This window comes from Triticum dicoccoides, chromosome 4B (assembly GCF_002162155.2).
Source record: "Triticum dicoccoides isolate Atlit2015 ecotype Zavitan chromosome 4B, WEW_v2.0, whole genome shotgun sequence".
Taxonomy (NCBI): Eukaryota; Viridiplantae; Streptophyta; class Magnoliopsida; order Poales; family Poaceae; genus Triticum; species Triticum dicoccoides.
The window spans coordinates 496,885,057-496,894,721 of NC_041387.1; positions in this window are offsets into that span (position 1 = coordinate 496,885,057).

Below are 9,665 nucleotides of genomic sequence, written 5' to 3' on the forward strand. Positions count from 1 at the left end.
CGTGATGTGGAGGGCTGGATGAACAGTAGACGGTGGAGGGGTGGGTGTGGAGGGGTGGTTGAACAGGACCCCGTGGTGTGGAGGGCTGGATGAACAGCAGATGGTGGAGGGGTGCCCGTGGAGGGGTGGTTGAACAGTAGCCAGTGGGGTAGCGCGCGGTGGAGGCTGGATGAATAGGAGCCCATGGAGGCTGGAGGAGGTCGACTGTAGCCCGTGGAGGCTGGAGGAGGTCGACGGTGGAGATGAACAGTATCCCGTGGAGTCCCGTTTTGCGGTACGCCACACCCCTCCCGATGAATAGGACTCCCGTTTCTACCGTAGGAGGTCCGTTTCGTCCGTTTTGCGGTACGCCACACCCCTCCCGATCAACAGGACCCACGTTTCGACCGTAGGAGGTCCGTTTCATCCATTTTGCGGTATGCCACACCCCTCCCAATCAACAGGACCCCCGTTTCGACCGTAGGAGGTCCGTTTCGTCCGTTTTGCGGTACGCCACACCCCTCCCGATCAACAGGACCCCCGTTTCGACCGTACGAGGTCCGTTTCCTCCGTTGTGTGGTACGCCAGGCCCCTCCCGATCAACAGGACCCCATTTCGAACCTGGCTGGTCAAACACAAGGCCGTTTCCTCCATTATGCGGTATGCCGGGCCTCGTTTCCAGCGCCTGTTCCGTCCAAGCCCTCCCGATGAACATGACCACGCATTCCATTCCGACCCAGCCGGTTGGCTCCCCATGAACACGACGACGACATTATTTCTCCGTTCTGACCCAGCCATGTACGTATGCGCGATAGGCGTTAGAGACCCTGCCCATATGTACGTATGTGGTCGTATTTTCTTTCTTGCACCCTCGCCGATGTACGTACGTGTACATGCTACATGTGCGCCTCTACTACGACACGTGCGCGCCTCTACATCCACCAGTATATATGTACGTACACGTTCGCGACCAGAATGACAACGCTACGTACGCTTCACCCAGGTGGGTCCCGACTGTCAGGCACTTCCTTGCGTGCGAAGATGTAGCTAGTGGGTCCCAGCAGTCAGGGGGGCGAATTGTATTGGTTTTTTTTTGCCCGGACGCACTTCCTTGCGTTCGAAGATGTAGCCAGTGGGTCCCAGCAGTCAGGGGGCGAATCTTCTGTTTTTGCCCGGACGCACTTCCTTGCGTGCGAAGGTGTCGCTGGTGGGTCCCAGCGGTTAGCAGTCAGGGGGAAACGTTTTTTTCGCGAAATACAGTGGCCCGTCCGGTGGGTCCCAGCTGTTAGGTGGAGGAATCATTATTTTCCGCGTAACAAGGAGGCACTTCCTTGCTACGGCCATGGACCCAGCTGTCAGCCTCTCCACGTACAGTCCATGTCCGATGGAAGTCGTTCCTTGACCACATTGACCACGCTGCGCCGAGAGCACCAGGGCGGTGGACGACGGCGAGGCCTATGAAGGGGACGACGGGGAGCCGGGGAAGACGCGGCAGTGGAAGCCCACGCGGAGAGGAGTACGAGGGTTCACTGGTTCGGCTGCGGTGTGAGGTTGCCGTCGCCGCAGGGCCTGGCCAGCGGTGGGAATAGTAGGGGCGGTGAGGCCTCCGCGGCAGCACAGCCATCCACGGGAGGCAGGAGCATGCGGCACGACCAGCGCTGCTTTGGGCGGCTGTAGCGAGAAGACCAGAGGTTGAAGAAGCACTACGGCTGTTGGATGGACATCGTACGGTCACTGGTGCTATAATCGTTCATATTGACTAAAGTTGACAAAGGCCCCCGTCCCAGTTAACTTAGTAGGGCCACAAGTCAGCCTCCCACCATGGTGGGTCCCAGCTAGCAAGGGGAGTATTCATTTTTTGTGCATAATACGGAGGCATTCCGGTGGGTCTGAGCTGACAGCGCGGGGAACGTTTTTTCGCGAAATACGCTGGCCCATCCGGAGTGTCCCAGCAGTCAGGGGGGAAACGTTTTTTCGCGAAATAAGGTGGCCCGTTCGGTGGGTCCCTGCTGTCAGGTGGAGGAATAATTATTTTTGCGAAATAAGGAGGCACTTCCTTGCGGCCGCCTGGACCCAGCTGTCAGCCTCTCCACGTACAGTACTCTTCCGATGGAAGTCGGTCGTTGACCATGTTGACCACGCCGCGCCGATAGCACCAGGGCGGTGGTCTGGACGACAGCGAGGCCTAGGAACGGGACGACGCGGAGCCGGGGAAGACGCAACAGTGGTAACCCGCGCGGAGAGGAGTACGAGGGTTCACTGGTTCGGCTGCGGTGTGAGGCTGGCGTCGCCGCAGAATAACAGGGGGTGTGGGTGAGTAGAGGGATACCCTGGGCCAGCGGTGGGAGTAGTAGGGGGTGGTGAGGCCTCCGCGAGAGGCAGGAGCACGCGGCACGACCGGCGCTGCTTTGGGCGGCTGGAGCAAGAAGACCAAAGGTTGAAGAAGCACTATGGCTGTTGGATGGACATCGTACGGTCACTGGATCTAGAATCGTTCATATTGACTAAGTTGACAAAGCCTCCGTCCCTGTCAACTTAGTTGGCCCACAAGTCATCCTCCCACTATGGTGGGTCCCATCTAGCAGGGTGGGTATTCATTTTTTTGTGCGTAATAAGGAGGCACTTCCTTGCGTGCGAAGATATAGCTGGTGGGTCCGACATGTCAGCGGGGGGGACGTTTTTTTCACGGAATACAGAGGCCCTTCCGGTGGGTCCCAGCTGTCAGGTGGAGGAATCATTATTTTGTGCGTACAGTCCATGGCCGATGGATGTCGTTCGTTGACCATGTTGACCAGGCCGCGCTGAGAGCACCATGGCGGTGGACGACGGTGAGGCCTAGGAAGGGAATGACATGGAGCCGGGGAAGACTCGGCAATGGTTGCCCATGTGGTGGGGAGTACGAGGGTTTACTGGTCCGGCTGTCGTCGCCAGAAAATAAGAGGAGGTGTGGGTGAGTAGAGGAATGGCCTGGCCGGCAATGAAGTAGGGTGGGGCGGTGCGGCCTGTGCGGCAGCACAGCCGGCCACGGGAGGCGGGAGCAGGCAGTCCCACCGGAGCTGGTTTGGGCGGCTGGAGCAAGAAGATAAGATATTGAAGAAGTAGCACGGCCATTGGATTAACATCCAACGGTCACTGCTGCTAGAATCGTTTGTGGACTAAGTTGACAAAGCCAAAGTACACGTCAACCTAGTAGACCCACAAGTCAGCCTCCAAATCTGTCCCAAACAGCATACAGCCCGAAATTTCTAGCCGGATTCAAATTAATTTTAAATCTAAATATACCTTAATTTAAGTTCAATGAAATTTTACCCGCACAAAAACAATGAAATTTAAAATATCAAAATCCGAAAGAAAACAGTATTTGGGAACTAATTGCATGTTTGCTGTATTTTTTCATTCTATAGCCCATTTATTATTACTTATAGCCCATTTATTATTACTTATAGCCCATTTCTTATTACTTATAGCCCATTTTCTGGGCAAAATGCATCCCTCCTCGTCTTGAAAAATTTTTGGCCCAGCAGGGCGTAGAAAAGCAAGTAGGCCTATGTTGGTTATTCTGCAAAAAATAAAATAGCTGGCTAGCCATTTTTCAGAAAGGAAAAAAAACAAACTGGGCTGGTCATGTGCTAAACATATGAAATAAAAGCCTGGGCTAGACGGGCCACGGATCCCGCACAACCCAGTTGATACCCTTCTCCGTCCCGAAAAAACAAAATTACTGCGCGCGCTGCTGGGTCCCTACTGTCATCCTCACCATGTACAGTCATCTCCTTATTCCTCTCGGTGGTTGACCATGTTGACAACACCGGAGGGCGGTGCCGCGGTGAGCGCGGAGGACGATGGTGAGGCCTCGGACGGGAACGAACAGGAGCCGGGGAAGATCACAGCCAGCCGTGGGAGGCGGGAGCAGGCGGTCCCGCCGGCACTGGTTTGGCTTTGGTGGCTCGAGGAAGAAGAGACTGAAGAAACGCGATAAACATTGAATGTCAATCGAATGGTCAAGGTTGGCACAATCGTTTTTTGACTAAGCAGACACCAAGTAGCATACTTTTTTATATATAGGAAGAAAACTGCAAGGAAAATGTGTTCATCTGTCGTCCTCCTCACAGGGAACGTTCGGCACATAAGTGACTAGCACCCTTGGTTTTCAACCGAGAGGTCTTGGGTTCGAGTCCGAGGAACTCTCAATTTTGTCCACCTTCCTTCCTCACAAAAAAAGGGAAAGAAAATCAAAGACTTGGGAAGGAGTATAGAATAAGCTAGTGTACCAGTAAAGAGACATTGCCGAGTTTTAGAAAAAAGAAAGATTTGCTCCTGTAGCTGGTTCGAATCCAAACCTAGACTATGACTATATATGGTGTTATGCTACTCTACAAGTAATGAAACTGACATATCCAACGTTCGCTTCTCCTCTTCTCTACTTACTCTGCCTAGCATCAGAAGCTCTAGCCGCAGCAACCATGTCCGCTGGCTGCTCGTCCACCTGCTCTTCAGCAGGCAACAACCAGATATGCGCCAAGTCGCCACCCGTACCATCGCCTGTGGGTCTCATCACACCCCCGCCGGCACGCACACCGCAGCCGATTGCTCATCGCAACCTGCTGTTGTTGGTGTGGTGCCTTTGCTGCAAATCACGCAGAGTCATCCGTCGCGTCTCAACCACAATCCGCAACCCTGGCCGAGTCTTCTACAAATCCCGAATCATGGGGTAATAATATGTTTAAGTGTTGTTCTGCTGCTTTCAGTTGCTGATTTTTTTAATAGTTTGGTTGATGATCTTCCAATTTGATTCGTGTAGAAAAGGGAAGATTCGTGTGATTTGTATTTCTGGGAAGTTGCTGATGTGGGGGAATGCAACTATGCTGATTATTTGGTTAGCCGAGGAATCCCAATACCAGCAGGTTGGGGTGTTGGACAAGTAACTGAAGGAACGGCAGAAGAGGAAGATGCAGAGCAGAAGGTTAAAGACGTAGTTCCTCTGATCATGGACAAGCAACAGCTGCTGAACGGCCTTGACAGCAATGAGGAGATGAAAGAGCTTGTGAAGATAATGGGCAAAATCGATGTGCTCTGTAGGATGATTGTCTCTTTATTTGCAGTGTATGTAGCACTCGTGATGTATTCGGTGGCTATGACATGAGCACTTTGCTGAAACTAGTAATGAATGAAACCTGTGTAGCAGGCTGGGCGTAGTGTTGTGAACATCTAATGATTTCTATTAACGGAAACACAAATCATCATACATAACAAGTGATGCTCTCACAGCAAAATACTAAACAACATGTTCATCAGGTTTCAGTTGTCATAGCAAACACAATTTCACATAGTAGATAAAAAAATGTCTTCTGACAGGCAAATACGACAAAAGCAATGTAATCATCATCCGCAGTAGCATCGTCAACATCTTCGCCATGTGTATCAATCTGAATCATAATTCCCCATGGTGTCATCTTCTTCTTCGTCCTCAACGTCCTCGAACGTTGACTTCTTCTTGATCAACTCTTGTATGTCCACAGCACGACAGGCAATCTTTTCGCCGGCCTCATTGACGTGATGGTTCTCAAAGATATTAGGAACATTTGTGTTATCTTGTACATCAGGAGCAGTGTAAGCATCATCTTGTTGTGCAACTTCATTAAACGAATTCCTCTGCTCAAACCTTTGCAATACTCTCCAGTCATCGCTACGTGCAAATGTGTCTTCCAAGAAAAATACATGTGTTGCTTGATTTGCCAAAATAAAAGGCTCGTTGGTCTGGTACGCTGCCTTGACATTGATGGATTTGTAATAATCATCAGCTCTGGGTTTTGCGATCCTACAAAACAGGTTATACCAATGACAGCATAACAGAACCACACACTGATGATCCTCGAAACTGGAGATATACTGCAACTGAACAATGTCTGTTATGTTAGCATACATTTCAGTTGTCTCTTTGTCATACGTATCCGTGCTCATGATGGCACTGTTTTGTGTCTTCCTGCCTTCGTCTCGTGCAAGGGTGTTGTAGCACACATCTCCAACAATGCAAGATTCATAATGTCTTACCCGAGTATCCGGACCCATTGCTAGTGAGTAAAGGTCATCATCAACTGCCTGCCCATCCTCCCGCATCTTCTTAACCTATGGTTAGAAAATAGACAAGCTGATCATCTTATGTACTCAATATATTAAAAAACTGACAGTGCACTTCAAAAGCTTACATGGTCCTTGAACCATTTCGCAAATCCTTCCATAACCAGTTTGTCAATGTTTCTTGGATTTTGCGGTAGTAACTCCTCTTTGTACATGCTGCACAACATAGTGATTGCGTCAAACATCTAAATATATAAGAATGTGATGCAAGTTTAGTAGATTACGATGTATAAGCTGCAGTACTGCACTTACTTGATATAAAGTAGTATCTCAGGACAGTTATTCAACACATACCAAACCATTTTGTCCAAATCTTTAGGTTTGTCCTCTTGTTGACTCTTCCCTGTAACTCGAACAGAATAATCAAAAACATTGAGCCCGGGATTGTCTTCACCCACCTCTTTGCTAAGCTGATCAGCTGTTTCAATGTATTTTGAGCAGAATGCCAACGCTTCTGTAGCAATGTAGGCCTCTGCAATGGAACCCTCAGGTCTAGCTCTATTCCTAACATAGCCCTTGAAAGTGCCTAGCCGCCTTTCAATAGGGTACATCCAGCCATACTGTACTGGACCTCTAAGTAGTGCCTCATCAGGTAGATGAACAGCCAAATGCACCATCACATCAAAGAAGGCTGGAGGATATATGTTCTCAAGGTCGCATAGGATAGTTGGTATCTTGTCTCTAAGACGCTCCAAAGCATCTATCCTGATATTTCTACTGCAGAGTTCCCTGAAGAATTGTCCCAACTCTGCAATTGTTCTGTATAAGTCAGGGCGGCCCAATCCTCTAAGGATAATAGGTAAAACCCTTTGAAGTAGGACGCGGCAGTCATGAGTTTTCAACCCTTGTACCTTGTTTCCATCTGCACTGACTCTCCTTTCAGGGTTGGACGCAAATCCATGTGCGAATCTCACACGTGACAGGACCTCACAGAATTCTTTTCTTTTTACCTTGTCCAAGACGTACACAGCTGGTGCCATATCCCGTGGTTTACCTTCATCTTGCACCTGCAAATCCTTTCTGATACCCAGATGTGTTAAATCAATCCTAGATTTTAAGGTATCTTTCGTCCTGCCTTCAATGTTAAGAAGTGTGCCGATAATGCTGTCACATATATTTTTCTCGATGTGCATCACATCAAGATTATGCCGCAGATCCAAATCTTTCCAATACTCTAAGTCCCACAAAGTGGACCTCCGGGTAAAGAATAATCTCTCTTCTACCATGCCATGCTTCCTTTTCCCACTACCATTACCAGGATGGTTTCCTGGTGTAATATGCCTGACCTTCTCTAATTCCACTTGCAACTCATCGGCGGTGAGCCTCTTTGGCGCATCACGGTTTTCATGCTTTGCATTGAATACATGTCTTCAGTATTTTCTAGGATGCGGCTTGTCCTTGGCAAGGAAACGGCGGTGTCCAATGTAACAGATCTTGCTAAGTATTGCGTATGAAAGCGGATTCCTGTCACAGCGAACACATGCATTGTAACCATGTGTCGTTCGCCCTGACATAGTGCCCAAAGCCGGATAATCATGGATGCACCAAATTACAACAGCACGCAGAAACAAATCAGCTGGTGGGCTGCTATATAGGTCTCGAGTGAGAACACCCTTCCATAGCTGTTGAAGTTCCTCCACAAGAGGCTCCATGAACAAATCAAAAACCTTTCCAGGACTTTTTGGACCTGGGATGAGCAAGGCCATCATGTAGTTTGATTCTTTGGTGCAGACATTGGAGGCATGTTGTAAGGGATAACAAGCACTGGCCACATGCTATATGTGGCACTCTGGTGGCCAAATGGGTTAAATCCATCTGAAGCTAAGCCAAGTCTAATGTTTCTCGGGTCAGCAGCTAACTCTTTGTGTTTATCATTGAAGCTTTTCCACTCACTACCATGAGATGGATGGCTCATTACATTCTGATCTCTGTACTCCTGGTTCCTAGAATGCCATAGTACATCCTCTCTTGTTTCAGCATCATGAAACAACCTCTGCAATCTTGGTGTAATTGGAAAATGTCTCAGAACATTATGAGGAACCCTCTTCACAGCATCGCCATCTTTCCATCTTGATGATTTGCATTTCGGGCATTCACTTAAGTTGGCATAATCCTTCCGGAACAGAACACAATTATTCTTACAAACATTGATCATATCATATCCAATTCCAACTGCACGAAGGAAATTCCTCAGTTTATTGTAGGTGTGTGGCAGCTCAGACGCATCTAGGAAAGATTTGCGGAAAGCAACCAACATCGCATCGAATGATTTGTTGGTCATCCGCTCAGATGTCTTCACCTGAAGAAAGGTGACCATAGCTGAGAATACTGACAGCTTATTTCCTGGGGTGACAACAACGTTGCATTGTTCCAACATGCGGGCCCACCATTTTTCTTCTGCAGGTGAAAGTTCACGGAATGCACGAGCATTTTGTAGCATTGTTTCAATGTTGGTCAAACTCACTGGCTCTGCCACCACCATCTCCTCCCCTCTTCCACCTGAGCATCAGGAAGATCAAGATGGTGATCTGCTGCTTCCACGTAGTCAATAACATTGACGTTCATAGCTTCACCATGATGAACCCACCTAGTATATGTGACCGACATCCCATACAAGTGTAGATGATTTTGCACAGTTGACTGGGGTCTTGTAACTGAATTCATACAACTGCTACACGAGTAGAGCACATCTGATTTCGGACCACCGTACTCAGCTCTGATAAAGTTCATGAAGTTTTCAACCCCCTCGACATATGCAGCGGAGAATCTTTGAGCAAAAGTTATCCAAGTCTTGTCCATCTGTTAGACATACAAATTAGTTCTTCTACTAGATAATACAGGAAAAACATATATGCTTTTTTATGAAGTCTAGAAAAAAAATACCTAGGTCGATGTCTAAAGCTATGGCAAGATATTTGGACGAGCAAATCTAAGTAACAAAATATATGTAAAGCTAATTCAGCAAACAGATTTGAGTGCTAAATTATGGCAGGCTGTTTCAGCAGTCAATGAGCCCGAGCACACAACCATCGAACTATCGAAGGCCATCGCAGCAACAAAAATCGAGTATAAAACGGTGTAGAGCTATTTCACCTAAGAGATTGGCTACTAGACCATGGCAATCTACGTCACAATAAATATATGGCAGGATATTTTAGCAACTAATCGGCCTTGGCATGCCATCTCAGCTAAGCAGATTGAGTGCAGAACAGGGCAAGGAAGCTTCTTAAGCAGAGCATATTGATAGTAAACTACTTCGGCAAACAGTGAGATTAACAGCGTCTATCAGCTAATATTCAGTGCTACACCGACATGAACGGGGCCTCAGTCTAGAATGCGCGTACCGTGGGAGAAGCTGACCGCCGTGCGTCTCCACACGAACATCGCTAGCGGTGGCGGTGCTGACCGCCGTGTGCCTCCACAAGAACGTAGCCAGAGGTGGCGGCGCGGCTAGAGGACGGCAGTCTACGAGAGCGTACTGTGGGAGTGAGAGGATCACCGTGCGTCCCCTCGACGCACCGCGGCGCTGACGTATCGGTGCGGCGGGG